Below are 25,290 nucleotides of genomic sequence, written 5' to 3'. Positions count from 1 at the left end.
CCTTCACTCTGCGGTCCAGCTCACCCCAAACCATCTCGAGCACCCCATCACTCTCCTTCTTGGTCAAATAGCCCTTACACAGCCTGGAGGTGTGTTTGGGGTCATTGTCCTGTTGAAAAATAAATGATGGTCCAACTAAACGCAAACCGAATGGAATAGCATGCCGCTGCATGATGCTGTGTCAGCCATGCTGGTTCAGTATTCCTTCAATTTTGAATAAATCCCCAACAGTGTCACCAGCAAAGCACCCCCACACCATCACACCTCCTCCTCCATGCTTCACTGTGGGAACCAGGCATGTAGAGTCCATCCGTTCACCTTTTCTGCGTCGCACAAAGACACGGTGGTTGGAACCAAAGATCTGAAATTTGGACTCATCAGACCAAAGCACAGATTTCCACTGGTCTAATGTCCATTCCTTGTGTTCTTTAGCCCAAACAAGTCTCTGCTGCTTGTTGCCTGTCCTTAGCAGTGGTTTCCTAGCAGCTATTTTACCATGAAGGCCTGCTGCACAAAGTCTCCTCTTAACAGTTGTTGTAGAGATGTATCTATTGCTAGAACTCTGTGTTGCATTGACCTGGTCTCCAAGTTGAGCTGCTGTTAACCTGTGATTTCTGAGGCTGGTGACTCAGATAAACTTATCCTCAGAAGCAGAGGTGACTCTTGGTCTTCCTTTCCTGGGGCGGTCCTCATGTGAGCCAGTTTCTTAGTAGCGCTTGATGGATTTTGCAACTGCACTTGGGGACACTTTCAGAGTTTTCCCAATTTTTCAGACTGACTGACCTTCATTTCTTAAAGTAATAATAGCCACTCGTTTTTCTTTACTTAGCTGCTTTTTTCTTGTCATAATACAAATTCTAACAGTCTATTCCGTAGGACTATCAGCTGTGTATCCACCAGACTTCTCCACAACACAACTGATGGTCCCAACACCATTTATAAAGCAAGAAATCCCACTTATTAAACCTGACAGGGCATACCTGTGAAGTGAAAACCATTCCCGGTGACTACCTCTTGAAGCTCATCAAGAGAATGCCAAGAGTGTGCAAAGCAGTCATCAAAGCAAAAGGTGGCTACTTTGAAGAACCTAGAATATAAGACATAAATTCAGTTGTTTCACACTTTTTTGTTAAGTATATAATTCCGCATGTGTTAATTCATAGTTTTGATGCCTTCGCTGTGAATGTACAATTTTCATAGTCATGAAAATACAGAAAAATCTCTAAATGAGAAGGTGTGTCCAAACCTTTGGTCTATACTGTATATATTAAAAATTAGACTTACAGTGCAAACAAGGAAAACAATAAGTAGCGTGTTACAATAGGCAAATATCTTGGCATGAGTTGGCATATAACATGGAGACAATGCAATATATAAGGGTGTCCCTTTGAAAAAGCTCAGGCGAAACAGCGTCGTCGGGGTGGTAGCCTGTTACATATATTGACTAGGCACTGGTTGCTTTGTAAGTATACCCTTATGCAATTTATAAAATCTTTCTTCTCATTTTATTGCTGTCACTTGACACTTATTGACATACATTGCTAGCTAATAGCTTGGAGCTTTGCTAGACATAGACATGAAAATAACATTGTCCTCACTATAACCATCTGAGATTGTTTTGCCCAGATCAATACCAATTGTGTTTAAAAAAAAAAATCTGTATCAATACTTATCAGCAATTGCACTTTAATTTTCTCAATTATTGATTTCACTATATATGTGATGTCTCAATCACTAAAATATTGGTGTGACCTGGTTCACTTTATCCGTATATGGACCCATTGTCATTCTATTGCATTGTCTCCGTGTTATATGCTAATTCATGACAGCATTTTTGTTAATTGTAACACGCTACGTATTGTTTTTCTTGCTTGAATTGTAAGTCTAATTTTTATGAGACCATGTTGTTCTGATGGTCTCCGTGGAGACCCCCGACACCAAGATGGCCACGGGGTCTTTCCGGGTCCTGCAGGGAGGTGGCTTGTCAGCGCCTGCTGGGAGCAGGAACTGAGAAGCCTCCTTCCCTGCCTGTCAGATCGCTAATCTGATACTGCTGTGCAAAGTGTCAGATCAGCGATCTGACATTATATAGTGATGTCCCAGCCTGGGACAATGTAATAAAGTTAAAAAAGCATGTATTATAATGTGTAAAAATATATATATATATTTTTTAAACCCAAATAAAGAAAAATAATAAAATACGTATTTTTCCAATAAATACTTTTATTTATGCAAATAAAAAAACAAACAATAAAAGTACACATATTTGGTATCGCCACTACCATAATGACCCATTGTATAAAACTGTCCCACTAGTTAACCCCTTCAGTGAACACCGTAAAAAAATAAATAAAAACCGAGGCAAAAAACAGTGCTTTATCATTATACCGCCGAACAAAAAGTACAATAAAACATGATAAAAGAGAACGGATGTAAATAAAAATGATACTTCTGAAAGTGTCATACTGTCTCCCAAAAAAAAGCTGCCATACAGCTCCATCAGCAGAAAAATAAAAAAGTTATAGCTCTCAGAATAAGGCAATGAAAAAATAATTATTTTTTCTTTAAAATAGTTTGTGGAAAAGCGCCAAAACACAAAAAAATTATATAAATGAGGTATCACTGTAATCGTACTGACCTGAAGAATAAAGCTGCCTTATCAATTTTACCATACGCGGAACAATATAAAAAAAGCAATTCCTGAATTGCTGGTTTTTGTTCATTCTGTCTCCCAAAAATCAGAATGGAAAGTGATAAAAAAAAATGTCATGTGCCCGAAAATGGTACCCATAAAAACGTAAGCTCGTCCTGCAAAAAACAAGCCCTCTCATGACTCTGTCGGCCGAAATATGAAAAAAATTATAGCTCTCAAAATATGGTGATGCAAAAACTAGTTTTCACAATAAAAAGCATCTGTTAGGGTGTGTCCACGGTCAGTAAACGCTGCTTGTTTGAAGTTGCGCAGAGCTGCAGCGTCAAACACGCAGCGTCCAGATGTTCCAGCATAGTGGAGGGGATTTTTTGAAATCCCGTGTCCACTATGCGTGGAAACCCGCACGCGGCGGGCCTGCGACTCCGGACATGCTGCGCGTCTTTTCAGATCGCAGCATGTCCGTACACCTTGCGGGGACGCAGCGTCCCCGCAAGGCATAACACAGGGCCCTATGGGAGGGGGGCGATGATCCCGGATGTGTACAGTTAACACATCCGGCATCATCGCGTCCCAGAAGGGGGCGGGGCTTAGCGCCGAGCGGCTTCGCCGCTCCGGCGATACCGCCGGCCATCCTGAATGTGGACACGCAGCCTAAGTGTGTGACAGCAGCCAAATATAAAAATCCAATATAAATCTGGTATCGCTGTAATTGCACCGACCCGAAGAATAAAGTCACCTAATTACTTATACCGCACGAGCAACGGTGTAAAAAATAAAACCAATTCTTCACCTGCTGTAGATTTTTTTTTTTTCATTCTTCCTCCCAAGGATCGCAAGTAAGGCTCAGCTCACATTTATCCTGCGCTCTGAGCTGAGCGCTTACCCCGGGGTTTCTGTGCAAATCTCTGAAATACGTGATTCAGACAGATCCCCAGGTGAAAAATTCCTTATAATGAGGCAGATGGAGGCACTGTGGATGCCGTCTGACCTGTGATCCGGCGGTGTCCATCTTTTTAGGATTGCATAAAAGTGCCGTCGGCCACAGTTTTAAGCACTTCTGAAAAAAAGGAAACCACGGAACAGAGGCCAGATGGAGTCCACAGTAACTCTGCTGCCTCACTATAGTGAAGGGATCCCTTGGGGGTTTCATCTGAATCATGTCACTCAGAGATTTAGATGGAAATCACAAAGTAAGTGCTCCGCGTAGAGCGCCGGATAAATGTGATCCCTAAAGTTATGTAAAATGTTCCCAATAAAAGCTTCCACTCAATCCACATAAAAAGCAAGTCCCCACTCAGATCTGTCATCTGTTATCGGAAATATAGGGGGCTTCCACATTACTGGTAGCACGGAAAAGCGAAATGGCTCCATAACCCTCCAAAACAAATTCAGCAAATTCTTTGCTCCCATATCCAAATGCCCCCCTTGAGCCCCAGTGTACGTAAACCACATTTAGTGCCCACATGTTTGGCATTTCCGTGTCTCCAGAAGCACGGGCTGGGTATAATGTACTGGTGACTACAGCGTACTGTTAACTACAGCGTACTGTTCACTACAACGGCAGTTTGCAGTTTTCACTCAGCAACATCCACTGCTGCTTGTTTCTGGAAAACACCCATGGAGTCAAAATCGTCACTATATCTGCAGATAAATTCCCAAAGGGTTAAAATTTCCAAAATTGGGTCCCTTATGGGGGGTACATCTGCACTGTAATATAGTGCTACTTCCCTTCTGAGCTTTGCACTGTGCCTCAAAAGTAGTTTTCGACCACGTATGGGATATCGGTGTACTCAGGAGAAATTGCTCAACAATCTTTGGAGTCCATTTTCTTATTTTGCCCTTGTGAAAATACAATATTTGTAGCTAGAAAAGATTTTTGTGTGAGAAATGTGATATTTATTTATTTATTTTTTTCACGGCTTAACATTAGAAACTTCTGTGAAGCACCTGTGGGTTCAAGGTGCTCAATACACATCTAGCTAAGGTCCCAAAGAGGTCTACTTTTCAAAATGATGTCACTTGTGGGGGGGTTCCAACTGTTTAGGCACATCAGGGGCTCTCCAAACAGGACAAATGTTGCATTCAAAAAGTCAAATGGCGCACTGCCGTTCACCCAAACAGTGGTTTTCCCCCATCAGCGTACTCAGGAGAAATTGTAAAACAAATTGTATGGAGCAATTTCTCCTGTTACCCTTACGAAAATGCAAAATCTGGAGCTAAAAAAGATTTATTTGAGAAAAAAGTGATTTTTTTTTTTTTTAATACATGGCTCCACGCTATAAACTTCTGTGAAGCACCTATGGGTTTAAGGTGCTCAATACACATCTATATAAGTTCCATAAGGGGTCTAGTTTCCAAAATGGTGTCACTTGCTGGGGGTTTCCACTGTTTAGGCACATCAGGGTCTCTCCAAACGTGACATGGCAACCGCTAATTGTTCCAACATATTTTACATTCAAAAAGTGAAATGGCGCTCCTTCCCTTCCGAGTCCTGCCGTGTGCCCAAACAGTAGATTTCCCCCACATATGGGGTATCGGCATGCTCAGGAGCAATTGCACAATGTATGATCCATTTTCTCCTGTTACCCTTGCAAAAGTAAAAAAAAAAAATTAGGTCTAAAGGAAAATTTATGTGAAAGAAAAGTAAATACTTATTTTTTCCTTCCACATTCCAAAAATTCCTGTGAAGCACCTTCTTGAATGTAGTGCAGGGGTGCAGTTTTTAGAATGGTGTTACTTTTGGGTATTATTCTGTCATGTATACCCCTCAAAGTCGCTTCAAGTGTGAGGTGGTCCCTAAAAAAAAATGGTTTTGCAAGTTTTGTTGTAAAAATGAGAAATCGCTGGTCAACTTTTAACCCTTATGACTTCCTAAAAAAATTATGTTTCCAAAATTGTGCCGATGTAAAGTAAACATGTGGGAAATGTTATTTCTTAACCATTTTGTGCGATATGACTCTCTGATTTAAGGGCATAAAAATTAAAAGTTTGAAAATTGAGAAATTTTAAAAATGTTCGCCAAATTTCCATTTTTTCACAAATAAACGCAAGTCATATCGAAGAAATTTTAACACTATCATAAAGTACAATATGTCACGAGAAAACAGTCTCAGAATCACCGGGATCTGTTGAAACGTTCCAGAGTTATGACCTCATAAAGTGACATTGGTCAAAATTGTAAAAATTGGCCTGGTCTTAAAGGTGAAAACAGGCTTCGTCTCAAAGGGGTTAAAGGTGGGGAAGCCCCAGTCTCCGACCTTAGTATGCTCCTGTTAATGTACTAAGCTGTCCCCTCACCCAGGAGGCCTGGTACAGATATACACGTAAGACAAACAATCAGCGCGAGCAGGGGAACATGATGAGTTATATTCAAGTGATAACAATGACAGCAGTCGGCGGCTGATGGGACAATTACTCCCATCAGCCTACTCCTGCTGCCGCTAATAAGAGTGTTAGCAGGAGCAGCTGATGGGAGTATTACTCACCTGCCGCCTGCGCTATAAATAAATGAAAAAAATGGCGTGGTTTCCCCCATATTTTTTAAACCAGCCAGGCAAAACTCACAGCTGGGGGTTGCAACCCTCAGCTGTCAACTTCAGCAAGGTTGGTTATCAAGAATAGAGGGGTCCCCATGCTGGTTTTTAAAATTACTGAAATAAATAATTTTAAAAAAATGGTGTGGGGTTCCCTTCATTTTTGACAACCAGCCTTGCTAAAGCTTACAGCTGGGGGCTGGTATTCTCAGGCTGATAAGGGGCCATGGATATTGACCCCCCCCAGCCTAAAAATAGCACCAATTCTATCGCGTTGCCCAGCTCTTACCACTTCCCCTGTAGCGGTGGCAAGTAGGGTTCATATTTGTGGAGTTGATGTCACCTGACAATACAAAGGTGACATCAAGCCCACGGCTTAGTAATGGAGAAACGTCTATAATCTTATAGTTATCTGGTAAATAAAGACACAGCAAAAATAAAGTATTTTATTAGAAATAGAACAAAAAACATTTTTCCATTTTTATTTAAAACTAATGCGACCATCCAGGCTGAGAACCACTGATGAATCAGCTACTGGAAGCACAGCATCATTGACCAGTGGTGACATCATCATGGTTACCGCCGGTCAGTGAGGCTGAGTTCCCAGCAGGGCTGAACTGCGGTGATCTCAGCACCGTGGGAAAAAGTCAGTGATGAGGTCACCGCAGTTCAGCTCAGTGGCTTCACAGCAGATCACGGTGAGGAATTCTCACGGCACCGTCTAGATTGAAAACTATTAATCCCCCAGACATGGATTACAGTGTGGCACAGAACAACGGACAGGTGAGAGATATTTATAAACCAAACCTTCCAAAATACTGGACAGGCAAAGGAATGTATAAGAATACTTTATTTATAATACAAAATTCAAACAATAATTTCAAAATTGATGAGGATGCATCCTGTCAAATTAAACAGGTCTAGTTCAGAAACCCACACATGGTATCAATGAAATCAATCACTGCAAAATCCTAAAGGTAATGTGACTCATTTAAATTATCTGGGCCAAGAGTTCAATTGCCATTACTATATTATATTTCTAAAGTGCTCATGTTCATAAAATAAATAAGTATGGACAATATGATGACCCCTAGATATAAAGCTACAAAGTGCCTGAGTGCATGTAAACATTACCAGCCTATAAGGGCAATAGGATCAAATAAAGTGATAACATTATCCTTACCAAGGTGGAGAGCCAAAATAGGACCTGCTTTCTACCTATTACGGCGCACGCAGATACTCACCTTGCTTCCCGGGTCCCTCGCCGCGTTCCGACTTCTCTTCTGGGTCCTCAGCTGCACTGAGGATCCCGTTCCCCGCACATGCGCGCTAGGCCGTTTAGGTCGTGGTCGTGCACACTCCTGGCTTCCTTATGATGCCGGGTTGTACTGACCCGGAAGCGCTGTACTGCCTGGGCAGCAGCCTCCGGGTATATCAAGTCACTTCCTGCTAGAGGAAGCACCTGATTGTTATTGTGCCTTTCCATGCTCCCTCCAGGTCCACTTAGGTTTCTGTACGTCAGGTCCCTGTACGCTTCCAGCGTGTGCATGTTCTGCTCTGTCCCTGTATGCTTCCAGTGTGTGCGTGCTCAGCTCTGTCCCTGCACGCTTCCAGTGCGTGCGTGCTCTGCTCAATCCCTGTACGCTTCCAGTGCGTGCTCTGCTCTGTCCCTGTACGCTTCCAGTGTGTGCATGCTCTGCTCCGTTTCTGTATGCTTCCAGTGCATTCTCTGCTCTGTCCCTGCACGCTTCCAGTGCGTGCGTGCTCTGCTCCGTCCCTATACTCCTCCAGTGCAAGCTCTGCTCCATCCAGGATCCGGTACCCTCTTCGTGAACCCTGCCGTGTCCTGAGTTGCAGGTTTTCTCTGTGGCTGCTCCGCCCGTCTGGTCCTCGGTGAGTACACTGATTCTCCTCGTTGTCCTTGAGTTGCACCTCTGGCACAAGCAATCGTGGTGTATCTCTCTCCTAGGCTTGCCCCTAACGGTCCCTGTATAGGGGTCAGTTCCACCTGGTCAGCTCACCTGGGAACAGTACCCATCGCGATACAGTGGGTCCACTCCAGCAATCATAACAGAACAATCAGGCCATGGTGCCTCGGCTGACGCTCAGAAGGAGTTGGTGTACTTGCGGGAGAATCAGGCGCATATAAAGTCGTTCATGAAGTCCATGGAATCTCGGTTGTCTGCTTTACTGGCCTCTGATCCTGGGATGCTTTCCAGCTCGCCAGTCTCCAACAGGAGCTAGTTCAGCAGCGTGACACCCAGACTCACATATTAAGTTATATGGCTTCAGTGTATGACCGTCTGCTCTCCCTTCAGTCTGCCTCCGCAGCCTCTGCCCAAGCTCAGTGTGGTAACCCTGATCCCTCTCCGCATCCTCCACCCTGTCTTGATAAACCACCCCGGTATAATGGTGACCCCAAGCTGTGTCGGGTTTTTTTGAATCAATGCCGCCTGCATTTTGAGTTATTGCCGCACCAATATCCCACCAGTTGGGCAAAAGTGGCTTTTGTGGTTTCACATTTAGAGGGCGAGGCTCTGGCCTGGGTAAATCCTTTGTGGGAACATGATGATCCCATATCCTCTCAATTGTCTACCTTTTTAGAGACCTTTCGCAAAGTGTTCAACGAGCCTGGTCTTGTAGCCTCGGCCATTGAGGCTCTCTTTAATCTCCACCAAGGCTCCCTTATGGTTGGGCAATATGCTATTCGTTTTCGTACTCTGTTCTCGGAGCTGGGGTGGAATAATGAGGCACTGGTCGGAGCATTCTGGCGTGGGTTGTCAGGTCGAATTAAGGATGAATTGGCGGGTCGGGATACTCCAACCTCCCTAGAGAATTTGAGAATTTGATCTCTCTGGCCACACGTATTGACCTACGCTTCCAGGAGCACTCCCCGGAGTCCGTCCAAGAGAGGAGGTACCATCGTCCGGTTTCTTCCATTAATAGATCTCTCAGCACGTGATCTGTGGCGTCCTTTTCCTTTCCCGCACCTGAACCTATGCAGGTGGATCAGGTCAAGATGGCAGATCAGCATCGGAAAGAGAGGGTTGCACAAGGGCTATGTTTTTATTGTGATAGTGCCTCGCATTTACTCCGTTCCTGCCCTGTTCGGCCGGGAAACTCCACCTAGGTCAGGTAGGAGAGGCCTCCCTGGGTGTGTGTGACTTCTCTTTAGCTTTAACTATGTCTGTCCAGATAACTTCTGTGAATGAGCGCTACACGGTGTTGGCATATTTGGATTCGGGCACGGTAGGCAACTTCATTAGTCTGGAGGAGGTCAAGAAGCACCAGATTCCGGTCATGATTCTGAAGGAGCCGCTTCTGATTTTCTCTGTGGATGGAAGGCCTTTACAAGAGACCGTCATGAAGGTTACAGAAGAGGTGGAGTTGGAGGTGGGGGCTCTGCATCGCGAGAGAATCGCGTTCTATGTCTTGCCCAATTTGTCCCATGCAATTCTTCTTGGCCCTACCTTGGCTGAGGGTGCATGAACCTATCCTGGACTGGCACTCAGGGAACGTTCTTCGTTGGGGCCCTCACTGCCATGATCAATGCCTGTTATCAGTTCGCCCTGCCAAAATTTGTCATCCCATCTCCGGTCCAGCTGGATTACCAGTCGCGTATTGGTACTTCGCGGATGTCTTTTGCAAGAGGGAGGCGGAGAGTCTTCCCCCACATCGGCCATATGATTGCCCTATTGAACTCATTCATGGCTCTATGCCTCTCAGGGGTAGAATCTATCCGCTCTCTCCAGTTGAGTCGCAAGCAATGTCGGAGTATATTAAGGAGAATCTGGCCAAAAGCTTTATCCAAAAGTCGTCTTCTCCAGCTGGCGCTGGATTCTTCTTTGGCTCACTTCGTCCTTGCATTGACTACAGAGGGCTCAATGAAATTACTATCAAGAACAAATACCCACTGCCGCTCATCCCTGAGCTCTTTTATTGCCTACGAGGAGCAATAATTTTTACTAAGCTTGACCTCCGTGGGGCCTACAATTTGGTTTGCATCCATGCTGGAGATGAGTGGAAGACTGCATTCAACACATGGGATGGGCACTACGAATATTTGGTCATGCCCTTCGGTCTCTGCAATGCTCCTGCAGTGTTTCAGGAGTTTATAAATTACGTCTTCCGGGATCTCTTGTATTCCTGCATTGTGGTGTACCTCGATGACATTCTCGTTTTTTTTCACTGGATCTGCCTACCCATAGACGGAACGTTTGTCAAGTGTTACTTCGTTTGAGAGAGAACTGTCTCTACACTAAGTACTAAAAGTGTATCTTCGAACAGACATCCCTGCCTTTTTTGGGGTACGTCATCTCTGGTTCCGGTTTAAAGATGGATCCCGAGAAGGTGTCCACCATCCTCAACTGTCCGCGACCCCTCGAGGTGAAGGCCATCCAAAGATTCTTCGGTTTTGCGAACTATTACAGGCAGTTTGTGCCCTCACTTCTCCTCGTGGACCATGCACCTCTCGTCACTTATCCGCAAGGGAGCTGATCCCAGTGTCTGGTCTTTGGAAGCCGAGGACGCCTTTTTGACCCTGAAGCAAGCCTTCGCACAAGCGCCAGTACTTCATCTCCCAGACTTTAATAGACCATTCATTCTCAAGGTGGATGCTTCCTCCACAGGGGCCGGGGCTATGCTCTCCCAGAGGTCGTCGTTCGGTCAGTTGATCACTTGCTGGTTCTTCTCCAAGGCATTTTCTTCTTCGGAATGCAACTATTCCATGGGTGACAGAGAACAACTAGCCATCAAGTTAGCATTGGAGGAGTGGTGGTATCTTATGGAAGGCGCGGTACACCCCTTCATAATATTCACCGACCAAAAGAATCTGGCTTATATTCAGTCGGCCCAAAGACTCAATCCTTGGCAAGCTCGGTGGTCCCTATTTTTCACCCGTTTTGCTTTTGCGCTTCACTTCCGACCTGGCGAAAAGAACGTTAAGGCTGATGCGCTGTCAAGGTCCTTCCAGCCGGCTGATTTTGAAGAGGAACCATCCCACATTATTGATCCATACAAAATTATCTCTGTTGCTCCCCTGAGGTTTGCTACCTTACCTTACAGGGTAAGACATTCGTCTCTGAGAAGGACAGGGAGAGGGGACACTCTACTAAAATTGCCGGTCATGCTGGAACTAAGACAACGTACTTCCTCATCTCTCGCCACTACTGGTGGCCATCCCTGCGCCAGGATGTCAAAGAATTTTCAACCTTCTGTCCTTCCTGCGCGCAGAACAAGATTCAGAGTCAACTACTCTCTGGGGCCCTGCATCCTCTTCCTGTGCCCTCGGTTCCCTGGCGGCATATTGCCATGGACTTTGTCACCGATCTTCCTCGCTCCATGGATTGCACAACTATCCTTGTGGTTGTGGATCGGTTTTCTAAGATGGCCCACTTTGTCCCGCTACCTGGTTTGCCCTCAGCTCCCGAGTTGGCAAGAATTTTTATTCATCACATCTTCAAATTCCATGGTTTCCCGCAACACATCGTGTCAGATAGGGGAGTCCAATTCACCTCCTGGTTTTGGAGAGCTCTGTAAACTTTTGAACGTGACTTTAGATTTCTCTTCAGCCTATCATCCCCAGTCCAACAGTCAGGTGGAGCGGATTAACCAGGTCTTGAAATCGTATCTCCGACATTTTTCTAATGCCCACCAGGACGATTGGGTTTACCTCCTCCCTTGGGCCAAGTTTGCCTATAACAATCACTCCAGTGAGTCTTCTACCAAGTCCCCATTCTTCATTGTGTCTGGTCAACATCCCAACCTGCCTCTTCTTGTTTTCCCTGGTTCGGTTGTGCCGGCTGCCGACTCCCTGTCCTTGGAATTCTCTAAGATTTGGGAGGAGACCAAGGATGCACTTGAGAGGTCTTACATTAGGATGAAAAAGCATGCTGACAAAAGGCGTTTGGATGCTCCCCTTTATCAGCCCGGCGATAAGGTCTGGCTTTCCCTCCTATAAATTGGGTCCTCGTTACCTTGGTCCCTTTGAGATCCTGGCTTGAATCAATGTCGTAGCCTACAAGATTAGGTTGCCTGCCTCTCTCCGTATCCCCAACTCCTTCCATGTATCTTTCCTTAAACCTGTGGACCTTAGCCGCCATCATTCTTCTGTTGGTTCTTCTCCGCCACCTGTTAGCCCTGATAATGTTTTTAAAGTAAGAGACATACTAGCCAGGAGAAAGGTTAGGGGGAGAACCTTCTTGATTGATCGGAAGGGGTATGGCCTGAGGAGAGGTCATGGGAACCACGGGAGAACATCAACACTCCTCGTATCTTGAGTAGATTTCTTTCCAGCCTTAAAGGAAATCTGTAACCCCAATTTTCGCCTATAAGATGCGGCCACCACCATCTGGGGCTTATCTACAGCATTCTGTAATTTCGTAGCTAAGCCCCCAATGTAACCTGCGCAGGAGCCGCGGCAGGAAGCAAAGAAGAGGACGTCATCGTATGAAGATGGGAAGCGCCAGACCCGGATCGCAACGCCCATCGGACCAGACCGAACCGGGACCGCCCCTGGGTGAGTATAATATAACCTGTTTTTAGATAAGCCCCTGATGGCGGTGGCCGCATCTTATAGGCGAAAATTGGAGTGACAGATTCCCTGTAAGGGAGGGAGGGGTACTATTACGACGCATGCAGATACTAATCTTGCTTCCCGGGTCCCTCGCCACGTCCTTCTCTTACGGGTCCTCAGCCGCTCTGGGGATCCCGTTCCCTGCGCATGCATGCTAGGCTTAGGTTGCGGTCGCGCGCACTCCTGGCTTCCTTATGATGTCGGGTTGTACTGACCCAGAAGCGCTGTCCTGCCTGGGCAGCGGCCTCCGGGTATATCAGGTCGCTTCCTGCTAGAGAAAGCGCCTGATTGTTATTGTGCCTTTCCGTGCTCCCTCCAGGTCCACTTAGGTTTCTGTACGTCAGGTCCCTGTATGTTTCCAGTGTGTGCGTATTCTGCTCTGTCCCTGTACGCTTCCAGTGTGTGCGTGCTCTGCTCAGTCCCTGTACTCTTCCAGTGCGTGCTCTGCTCAGTCCCTGTACGCTTCCAGTGCGTGCTCTGCTCAGTCCCTGTACGCTTCCAGTGTGTGCGTGCTCTGCTCAGTTTCTGTTCGCTTCCAGTGCGTGCTCTGCTCTGTCCCTGCATGCTTCCAGTGCGTGCATGCTCTGCTCCGTCCCTATACTCCTCAATTGCGAGCTCTGCTCCGTCCAGGATCCGGTACCCTCTGCATGAACCCTGCCGTGTTGTGAGTTCCAGGTTTTCTCTGTGGCTGCTCTACCCGTCTGGTCCTCGGTGAGTACCCTGATTCTCAAGCTATTGCGGTGTATCTCCCTCCTAGGCTTGCCCCTAACGGTCCCTGTATAGGGGTCGCTTCCAACTGGTCAGCTCGCCTGGGAACAGTCATCACAGTGATTCTGTGGGTCCACTCCAGGAATCCTAACACTACCCCAACGTATTTCAATTTATTCTTCCGAGGGCGCCCTCTGTGAACTGCTCCCTCCAAAAATTATGCCATTCCTCAAAAGCCAACTTAATGGCCAAAAGTTCTCTATTGCCTATATCATAGTTTCTTTCGGCCGATGACCATTATTTAGAGAAGAGGGCACATAGATGCCGTTTACTAGGCGACGACCCTTTAGGCAATACAGCCCTGATCCCTACCTCTGAAGCATCAACCTTGACAATAAATGGTTGAGTAGCATCGGGTTGTATGAGTACTGGCGCAGTGGAAAAACATCTCTACAAAGAAGAAAATTCCTGCCGAGCGCAGTCGGACCACCTCGAGAAGTCTGTACCTTTCCTTGTCATGTCAGTAAGGGGTTTGACAGTAGACAAGAAGTTTCGGATACATTTCCAATACTAGTTTGCAAATCCCAAAAAGCCTTGTAATGCTTTCAGATTTTCTGGGAGGTTCCATTCCAGGACTGCTCTGACCTTATCAGGATCCGTGCGGAAGCAAGCAAGCTGACACTAGGAAGCATAAGAACTGAACCTCCTCCTGTATGGCAAATACACACTTCTCCAACGTAGCATACAGTTTATTATCCTGTAGAACTTGTAACACCTGCCTGACACGTACCTGATGAGACTTGAGATCGGGCGAGTAGATTAAAATTTCAAAAAGATACATTACTACAAATCTGCCCATAAAGTGACAGAAGATGTCATTAACAAAATGTAGAAACAAGGCGGGAGCATTAGTCAAATCAAAAGGCACGACAATATTTTCATAATGCCTTTCTGGATTGTTAAAAGCAGTCTACCACTCGTCCCGTTCCTTAATCCTAATTAGATTATTGGCTCCCCTGAGATCCAACTTGGAGAACTATTTTGCCCAAATAATCTGACTGAACAAATCAGGAATGAGTGGGAGGGAATATGGATCCCAAATAGTAATCTGGTTTAACTCTCGAAAGTCAAAGCTGGGAATTAGGCCCCAATCTTTTTAATGAAGAAAAACCTCACTGCTACAAGCGAAGATGAGTCTAATATGTCCCTTGGCAAGACTATCAGAGATATATTCTTTCAACGTCTGTCTTTCAGGAACTAACAGATTGTATAATCTGATTTTGGGCAACTACACAGGACAGTCATACACAATGGTGAGTCAATTCTTGACACCCTTTTTAGACAACACCTCTTCAACATCAGAGAGAAAATATGGAATGTTTTTAATGGAGACATTAGAGAGAACAGTACCTAAGCAATTATTCTTGCAAAATTACTCCACTTAATTATCTCTGGCCTGCCAGTCTATGACCAGATTATGCTTAGTCAACTAGGGAAGACCCAACACAATAGTAGTAGGGAGGCCTTCCATAAGGTAACAAGAAAGGAGTTCCCTGCAAAGAGCAGCTACCGGAAGGTTTACTTTATGCGCTACTTGCGTAAAGCTTCCTTGACCAAGAGGTGTAGAATCTATCACAAATATGGGGATGGACTTCGTCAGTTTACTACAGGTGAGACCATGGATTTGAGGGAACCAAGCATCCACCATATTGGCTGTTGCTCCACTATCCAGTTGGACAGACATTGTCTCAGTTTCCGTACCTATAACCACTTCTGCAGAAACTGAGACACCTGTGGAGGAGATGTATACATGCAGGTTGTCATCCTCCACACAACCTGGGGTCAGAAGTTTTACTAGAGTTTCTGGTGTTTAAGTATAGATGGACAAACCCCTATAAAATGACCCTTATTGATATAGTAAAAGCACCCCACCCCACCCCCGTCTTGCGACAAACTGCAAGAGACCCATTACGGGGAGAAGTCCTCCTAACTGCTTAGGTTCTTCAGAGCACACAGAGTTCTAAGAAGAACAGGGTTGGGGTCACTACTGGTCTATCCCAGAGGCGTCTGTCTATTTGTATGCCAAGAGCCATGGCAGCCTCCAACGACATTGGAGTTTCTTACAGCGCCAATGCGTCTTAACCGTTCAGACAGACCCTGAAAAAACTGACTCCCAAGGGCCAAGACTCCAAAGAGTCGTTAACCTCTTCAGTGCAACCGAAATTAAGTCCATTTAATATGAGAACCAAACACATAAGCTAAATGGAAAAGCTTTGATTCACAGTACGTTAAGATTGCCTAACCCAAGATCTTGCAGGAGGACATGACACACTTGCCATCCCATCTGGTCTATACTTAGTGGGATTACCCCCATGTCTACCCAGCGTTCTGTTACCACATGCCATCCCATCTGGTCTGTACCTAATGGGATTACCCCCATGTCTACCCAGTGTTCTGAAACCACGTGCCATCCCATTTGGTCTGTACTTGGTGAGATTACCCCCATGTCTACCCTGCATTCTGAATCCACGTGCCATCCGATCTGGTCTGTACCTAATTGGATTACCAAGCATGTCTACCCAGTGTTCTGTAACCACGTGCCATCCCATCTGGTCTGTACCTAATGGGATTACCAAGCATGCCTACCCAGTGTTCTATAACCATGTGCCATCCAATCTGGTCTGTTCTTGATGGGATTACCCAGTGTTCTGTAACCACGTGCCATCCCATCTGGTCTGTGCTTATTGGGATTACCCCCATGTCTACCCAGCATTTGTAATCACGTGCCATTCCATCTGGTCTGTACTTAGTGGGATTACCCAGGATGTCTACCCAGCGTTCTGAAACCACGTGCCATCCCATCTGGTCTGTACCTAATGGGATTACCAAGCATGCCTACCCAGTGTTCTGTAACCACGTGCCATCCCATCTGGTCTGTTCTTAATGGGATTACCCAGTGTTCTGTAACCACGTGCCATCCCATCTTGTCTGTGCTTATTGGGATTACCCCCATGTCTACCCAGCATTTGCAACCATGTGCCACTCCATCTGGTCTGTACTTAGTGAGATTACCCAGGATGTCTACCCAGTGTTCTGTAACCACGTGTCATCCCATCTGGTCTGTGCTGTTGTGAATTCTGCTTTTGGGTTCCCTCTGGTGGTGGTAGGTGGTAATGCAGTTGTCCCTGAGTTGCAGTCCTGGTCAGGTGTTTCTGCTGATTGCAGTTCTGACTGGGGTATTTAGGTGTGCAGGATCCATTAGTCCTTGCCAGTTATCAATTGTTGTTGGGAGGTGTTGGACCTCTCCCTGGTTCCTCCTGCCTTTCTGCCAAATCAGCAAAGATAAGTGTCTGTTTTTTTTTCTGTGGCACACATGCTGTGTGCTTCATGATTCAGTGCTATTCTTTTGTGTTTTCTTGTCCAGCTTAGATTGTGTCAGTATTTTCTCAGTCTTGTTGGATTCTCTGGAGTGGCAGATATACATTCCATGTCTTTAGTTAGATTGTGGAACTTTTTGTATTATCTGCTGTGGATATTTTTGGAAGGGTTTTAATACTGACCGCTTAGTATTCTGTCCTATCCTTTCCTATTTAGCTAGAGTGGCCTCTTTTGCTAAATCTTGTTTTCTGCCTGCGTGTGTCTTTTCTTCTCCTACTCACAGTCAATATTCGTGGGGGCTGCCTATCCTTTGGGGTTCTGATTTGAGGCAAGGTAGTATTCCTATTTCCATCTATAGGGGTATTTAGTCCTCCGGCTGTGTCGAGGTGTCTAGGGTTTGTTAGGCACACCCCACGGCTACTTCAAGTTGCGGTGTTAGTTCAGGATCTGCGGTCAGTATAGTTTCCACCTACTCCAGAGAAAGTTTCATGCGGCTCCAAGGTCACCGGATCATAACAGTACAACTGGCCAATAATGAGCTAAATGCATCTCAGAAGAAGGGAAGAAAGGTGTTGAGCCATTTTTTTTTTCTGCAGTCTGTTTTGTCTTTTTTCCCCTCTTTATCTATGGGTGGCTGAGGAGTCTTGTGCTAGCATGGATGTTCAGGAATTAGCTTCTCGTGTAGACCAGCTTGCTGCTAGGGTACAGGGTATTTCTGATTATATTGTTCAGACTCCTGTTTTAGAACCAAAGATTCCTACTCCTGATTTGTTTTTTGGTGACAGGTCCAAATTTTTGAGTTTTAAAAACAATTGTAAACTGTTTTTTGCTTTGAGACCTAGATCCTCCGGTGATTCCATTCAGCAGGTTAAAATCGTCATCTCCCTGCTGCGTGGTGATCCACAGGATTGGGCATTTTCCCTGGAATCTGGGAATCCTGCTTTGCTTAATGTAGACTCCTTTTTTCAGGCTTTAGGATTATTACAGGTCCTTCTCAAAAAATTAGCATATAGTGTTACATTTCATTATTTACCATAATGTAATGATTCCAATTAAACTTTCATATACTATAGATTCATTATCCACCAACTGAAATTTGTCAGGTCTTTTATTGTTTTAATACTGATGATTTTGGCATACAACTCCTGATAACCCCAAAAACCTGTCTCAATAAATTAGCATATTTCACCCGACCAATCAAATAAAAGTGTTTTTTAATACCAAACAAAAAAACCATCAAATAATAATGTTCAGTTATGCACTCAATACTTGGTCGGGAATCCTTTGGCAGAAATGACTGCTTCAATGCGGCGTGGCATGGAGGCAATCAGCCTGTGACACTGCTGAGATGTTATGGAGGCCCAGGATGCTTCAATAGCGGCCTTAAGCTCATCCAGAGTGTTGGGTCTTGCGTCTCTCAACTTTCTCTTCACAATATCCCACAGATTCTCTATGGGGTTCAGGTCAGGAGAGTTGGCAGGCCAATTGAGCACAGTAATACCATGGTCAGTAAACCATTTACCAGTGGTTTTGGCACTGTGAGCAGGTGCCAGGTCGTGCTGAAAAATGAAATCTTCATCTCCATAAAGATAGCTAGCTGCATTGACCCTGCCCTTGATGAAACACAGTGGACCAACACCAGCAGCTGACATGGCACCCCACACCATCACTGACTGTGGGTACTTGACACTGGACTTCAGGCATTTTGGCATTTCCTTCTCCCCAGTCTTCCTCCAGACTCTGGCACCTTGATTTCCGAATGACATGCAAAATTTGCTTTCATCAGAAAAAAGTACTTGGGACCACTTAGCAACAGTCCAGTGCTGCTTCTCTGTAGCCCAGGTCAGGCGCTTCTGCCGCTGTTTATGGTTCAAAAGTGGCTTTACCTGGGGAATGCGGCACCTGTAGCCCATTTCCTGCACACGCCTGTGCACGGTGGCTCTGGATGTTTCCACACCAGACTCAGTCCACTGCTTCCTCAGGTTCCCCAAGGTCTGGAATCGGTCCTTCTCCACAATCTTCCTCAGGGTCCGGTCACCTCTTCTCGTTGTACAGCGTTTTCTGCCACATTGTTTCCTTCCAACAGACTTACCATTGAGGTGCCTTGATACAGCACTCTGGGAACAGCCTATTTGTTGAGAAATTTCTTTCTGGGTCTTACCCTCTTGCTTGAGGGTGTCAATGATGGCCTCCTTGACATCTGTCAGGTCGCTAGTCTTACCCATGATGGGGGTTTTGAGTAATGAACCAGGCAGGGAGTTTTTAAAAGCCTCAGGTATCTTTTGCATGTGTTTAGAGTTAATTAGTTGATTCAGAAGATTAGGGTAATAGGTCATTTAGAGAACCTTTTCTTGATATGCTAATTTATTGAGACAGGTTTTTTGGGTTATCAGGAGTTGTATGCCAAAATCATCAGTATTAAAACAATAAAAGACCTGACAAATTTCAGTTGGTGGATAATGAATCTATAGTATATGAAAGTTTAATTGTAATCATTACATTATGGTAAATAATGAAATTTTAACACTATATGCTAATTTTTTGAGAAGGACCTGTATATGATGAACCGAATTCTGTGGATCAAGCGGAGAAGACCTTGTTGGCCCTGTCTCAGGGTCAAGAGGCGGCAGAATTGTATTGTCAGAAATTTAGAAAATGGTCTGTGTTGACTAAATGGAATGATGATGCTTTGGCGGCAATTTTCAGAAAGGGTCTTTCTGAATCCGTTAAAGATGTTATGGTGGGGTTTCCCACGCCTTCCGGTCTGAGTGATTCTATGTCTCTGGCCATTCAGATCGGCGTTTGCGGGAGCGTAGAACTGTGCGCGCTGTGGCGTCGTCCTCGGAGCCAATTCCTGAGCCAATGCAGTGTGATAGGATTCTGTTTAGGACAGAACGACAAGGACTCAGACGTCAGAATAGGTTGTGTTATTATTGTGGCGACGCTTCTCATGTCATTTCAGTCTGCCCTAAGCGGACAAAAAGGATCGCTAGTTCATTTACCATCAGTACTGTACAACCTAAATTTCTGTTATCGGTGTCCTTGATCTGCTCATTGTCATAATTTTCTGTCATGGCGTTTGTGGATTCAGGCGCCGCCTTGAACTTAATGGATTTTGAGTTTGCCAGGCGTTGTGGTTTTCCCTTGCAGCCTTTGCAGAACCCTATTCCTTTAAGGGGGATTGATGCTACACCTTTGGCTAAAAATAAGCCTCAGTTTTGGACACAGGTGACCATGCACATGGCGCCAGCCCATCAGGAAGATTGTCGATTTCTGGTGTTGCATAATTTGCATGATGTTATCGTGCTGGGTTTTCCATGGTTGCAGGTACATAATCCTGTGTTGGATTGGAAGTCTATGTCTGTGACTAGTTGGGGTTGTCAGGGGGTTCATAATGATGTTCCTTTGCTGTCAATCTCCTCTTCTTCCTCTTCTGAAATTCCAGAGTTTTTGTCTGATTTTCAGGATGTATTCGATGATCCCAAGTCCAGTTCCCTTCCACCGCACAGGGACTGTGATTGTGCGATTGACTTGATTCCAGGCAGTACGTTTCCTAAGGGCCGACTTTTCAACCTGTCTGTGCCTGAACATACTGCCATGCGGAGTTATGTTAAGGAGTCTTTGGAGAAAGGGCATATTCGGCCATCTTCTTCACCGTTGGGAGCGGGATTTTTTTTGTTGCTAAGAAGGATGGCTCCTTGAGACCTTGTATTGATTATCGCCTCTTGAATAAGATCACGGTCAAGTTTCAATACCCTTTACCTTTGCTTTCTGATTTGTTTGCTAGGATTAAGGGGGCTAGTTGGTTTACTAAGATTGACCTTCGGGGGGCATATAATCTTGTTCGTATTAAACAGGGTGATGAATGGAAAACTGCGTTTAATACGCCCGAAGGCCATTTTGAATACCTTGTGATGCCATTCGGGCTCACTAATGCTCCATCGGTTTGTCAATCCTTCATGCATGATATCTTCCGGACTTATATTGATAAATTCTTGATTGTATATTTGGACAATATTTAGATTTTTTCCGATGATTGGGAGTCTCATGTGGAACAGGTCAGGATGGTATTTCAGATCCTTCATGACAATGCTTTGTTTGTGAAGGGGTCTAAGTGCCTCTTTGGGGTGCAGAAGGTTTCTTTTTTGGGCTTCATTTTTTCTCCCTCATCTATGGAGATGGATCCGGTTAAGGTTCAGGCCATTTATGATTGGATTCAACCCACATCCGTGAAGAGCCTTCAGAAATTTTTGGGTTTTGCAAATTTTTATAGCCGTTTCATTGCTAATTTCTCCAGCGTGGTTAAACCCTTGACCGATTTGACGAAGAAAGGCGCTGATGTGGCGAATTGGTCCTCTGCGGCTGTCTCTGCCTTTCAGGAGCTTAAACGCCGATTTACTTCTGCTCCGGTGTTGCGCCAACCGGATGTTTCCCTTCCGTTTCAGGTTGAGATTGATGCCTCTGAGATTGGGGCAGGGGCCGTTTTGTCTCAGAGGGATTCTGTGGGTTCCTTGATGAAACAGTGTGCCTTCTTCTCCCGCAAGTTTTCGCCTGCGGAACGCAATTATGATGTCGGCAATCGGGAGTTGTTGGCTATGAAGTGGGCGTTTGAGGAGTGGCGACATTGGCTTGAGGGAGCTAAGCATCGTATTGTGGTCCTGACTGATCATAAGAATCTGATTTACCTCGAGTCTGCCAAACGGCTGAGTCCTAGACAGGCTCGATGGTCCTTGTTTTTTTCCCGTTTTGATTTTGTGGTTTCGTATCTTCCGGGTTCTAAGAATATTAAGGCTGATGCCCTTTCTAGGAGTTTTTTGCCTGATTCTCCTGAGGTCCTTGAACCGGTCGGCATTCTGAAAGAAGGGGTGGTCCTTTCTGCCATTTCCCCTGATTTACGGCGGGTTCTTCAGGAATTTCAGGCTGACAGACCTGACCGCTGTCCTGTGGGGAAATTGTTTGTTCCAGACAGATGGACTAGTAGAGTGATTTCTGAGGTTCACTGTTCCGTGTTGGCTGGTCATCCTGGTATTTTTGGTACCAGAGATTTGGTTGGTAGGTCCTTTTGGTGGCCTTCCTTGTCACGTGATGTGCGTTCTTTTGTGCAGTCCTGTGGGACTTGTTGTTCCCGTGCTAGTGGGTTACTTTTGCCATTGCCGGTCCCTGAGAGGCCCTGGACGCATATTTCTATGAATTTTATTTCTGATCTTCCGGTTTCCCAGAGGATGTCGGTTATCTGGGTTGTTTGTGACCAGTTTTCTAAGATGGTTCATTTGGTGCCTTTGCCTAAATTGCCTTCCTCTTCAGATTTGGTTCCGTTGTTTTTTCAGCATGTGGTTCGTTTGCATGGTATTCCGGAGAATATTGTGTCCGACAGAGGTTCCCAGGTTTTGGCGGGCCTTTTGTGCTAGGCTGGGCATTGATTTGTCTTTTTCTTCTGCATTTCATCCTCAGACAAATGGCCAGACCGAGCGAACTAATCAGACCTTGGAGACCTATTTGAGATGCTTTGTGTCTGCTGATCAGGATGATTGGGTGGCATTTTTGCCATTGGCCGAGTTTGCCCTTAATAATCGGGCTAGTTCAGCTACTTTGGTTTCGCCTTTCTTTTGTAATTTTGGTTTTCATCCTCGTTTTTCTTCTGGGCAGGTTGAGCCTTCTGACTGTCCTGGTGTGGATTCTGTGGTTGACAGGTTGCAGCAGATTTGGGCTCATGTGGTGGACAATTTGGTGTTGTCTCAGGAGGAGGCTCAACGTTTTGCTAACTGTCGTCGGTGTGTTGGTTCCCGGCTTCGGGTTGGGGATCTGGTTTGGTTGTCTTCCCGTCATGTTCCTATGAAGGTTTCTTCCCCTAAGTTTAAGCTTCGGTTTATTAGTCCTTATAGGATTTCTGGGATTATTAATCCGGTGTCTTTTCGATTGGCGCTTCCGACCTCTTTTGCTATCCATAATGTCTTCCATAGATCTTTATTGCGGAAATATGTGGTGCCCGTTGTTCCCTCTGTTGATCCTCCGGCCCCTGTGTTGGTTGATGGGGAGTTGGAGTATGTGGTTGAGAAGATTTTGGATTCTCGTTTTTCGAGGCGGAGGCTTCAGTACCTTGTCAAATGGAAGGGTTATGGCCAGGAGGATCATTCTTGGGTTTTTGCTTCTGATGTCCATGCTGCTGATTTGGTCCGTGCCTTTCATCTGGCTCGTCCTGATCGGCCTGGGGGCGCTGGTGAGGGTTCGGTGACCCCTCCTCAAGGGGGGGTACTGTTGTGAATTCTGCTTTTGGGTTCCCTCCGGTGGTGGTAGGTGGTAATGCAGTTGTCCCTGAGTTGCAGTCCTGGTCAGGTGTTTCTGCTGATTGCAGTTCTGACTGGGGTATTTAGGTGTGCAGGATCCATTAGTCCTTGCCAGTTATCAATTGTTGTTGGGAGGTGTTGGACCTCTCCCTGGTTCCTCCTGCCTTTCTGCCAAATCAGCAAAGATAAGTGTCTGTTTTTTTTTCTGTGGCACACATGCTGTGTGCTTCATGATTCAGTGCTATTCTTTTGTGTTTTCTTGTCCAGCTTAGATTGTGTCAGTATTTTCTCAGTCTTGTTGGATTCTCTGGAGTGGCAGATATACATTCCATGTCTTTAGTTAGATTGTGGAACTTTTTGTATTATCTGCTGTGGATATTTTTGGAAGGGTTTTAATACTGACCGCTTAGTATTCTGTCCTATCCTTTCCTATTTAGCTAGAGTGGCCTCTTTTGCTAAATCTTGTTTTCTGCCTGCGTGTGTCTTTTCTTCTCCTACTCACAGTCAATATTCGTGGGGGCTGCCTATCCTTTGGGGTTCTGCTCTGAGGCAAGGTAGTATTCCTATTTCCATCTATAGGGGTATTTAGTCCTCCGGCTGTGTCGAGGTGTCTAGGGTTTGTTAGGCACACCCCACGGCTACTTCTAGTTGCGGTGTTAGTTCAGGATCTGCGGTCAGTATAGTTTCCACCTACTCCAGAGAAAGTTTCATGCGGCTCCAAGGTCACCGGATCATAACATGTGCTTAGTGGGATTGCCCCCAAGTCTACCCAGCATTCTGTAACCACATGCCATCCCATGTGGTCTGTACTTAGTGCGATTACCCAGGATGTCTACCCAGTGTTCTGTAACCACATGCCATCCCATCTGGTCTGTGCTTAGTGGGATTACCCAGCATGTCTACCCAGCATTCTGTAACAATGTGCCATCCCATGTGGTCTGTTCTTAGTGGGATTACCCAGGATGTCTACCCAGTGTTTTGTAACCAAATGCCATCCCATATGGTCTGTACTTTAGTGGGATTACCCAGCACAGAGGAAAGAGGGGGGACTGGGAATCACAACACGGAGGACTGAGGTTGAGGTTGTGAGTAGAGGTTGTCGATATGTACCTGGGGGGACTGATCCTGTTGGTGAGCACAGCAAACAAGCTGAAGGAAAAGGATGGATAGCTGGCTCTCCGAACAGTTAAAATCCAAATTTATTTGAACATGATTAAAACAAAAAGCATTACAACAACCTGGTTGTTTTAATGTTTTTTTTGTTTTAAACCTGTATAACAGCCGCGAGACATGCAGTCGTGGGGACTCAAACCTATTTTTCGAGCACGTTCAAGACACGCGGTTAGCACACGCACGTGCTCGGATAACACCTTATCCCAGCATGCTCTCTCATCACTTCTCAGCACCTCTCAGGACTCCTTCCAGACTGTTGGAAAACATTCCAGGTGACGATCCAGTGAAGCTCCTAGAGAAAATGGTAAAGGGTTTGAGGCCGTCATCCGTGTAAAAGGGGGGTACTGTGAGGAAGGTAGTATAAAACATTCTGGTTTGTTTTACTTGTTTTTTTTACTCCTTACTGCTCTGTGTGGAAAACAAGATAATCTTGTAGTTATGATCCTTCTTAATGGCTAACAAAAATAAAATAAATGATGTTACAAAGCTTCTATTCCATATATTTATATACATAAATTGAATATAAGGCCTTTTATTCTATTCAGTGTAGACATTCATATATTATATACACAGTGGGGGAAATTAGTATGCGCTATAATTTCTCTTGAAAAAACAAAAGGAAAATCCAGTCATGTTGAGCCGGACTCCAATTTTTTCTATTTTCCTTGATGTGAGGCCAGGGCGAGGCCGGTGTCTGAGCCTCAGGTGGATGGGCATAGAGCAACTGGGTGAGCTGAAATCAAGTTTCTATGCAATAACACACCCTGGCTGCCATCAGTGAGGTTATTTATGTTCGGCTGCTGAATGCACTTGGGGAAATCATCAAGATCCTCTGCCGACAGCTCCTGTGTAATCCCCGACCAATGACGTCCTCCATGTGCTCGATGGAGACAAGTCCAGAGGAGCTGCAGCCATGCAAGCACGTATAAGCTATACAGGCTGCTCGCAGTAGCAGAACCAACATATGGTCTGGCATTCTCATGTTGA

General features: G+C 45.5%; 1 protein-coding gene across 2 annotated transcripts in view; it reads left to right on the top strand.

Annotated features, from left to right (window-relative positions):
• Window positions 1–25,290, top strand: part of GLA (galactosidase alpha) — a 75,070-nt gene that overhangs the window by 30,547 nt on the left and 19,233 nt on the right. The window lies entirely within an intron of this gene.

The sequence above is a fragment of the Ranitomeya variabilis genome, chromosome 2 (assembly GCF_051348905.1).
Source record: "Ranitomeya variabilis isolate aRanVar5 chromosome 2, aRanVar5.hap1, whole genome shotgun sequence".
Taxonomy (NCBI): Eukaryota; Metazoa; Chordata; class Amphibia; order Anura; family Dendrobatidae; genus Ranitomeya; species Ranitomeya variabilis.
This window is presented reverse-complemented; position numbering and strand designations above follow the sequence as displayed.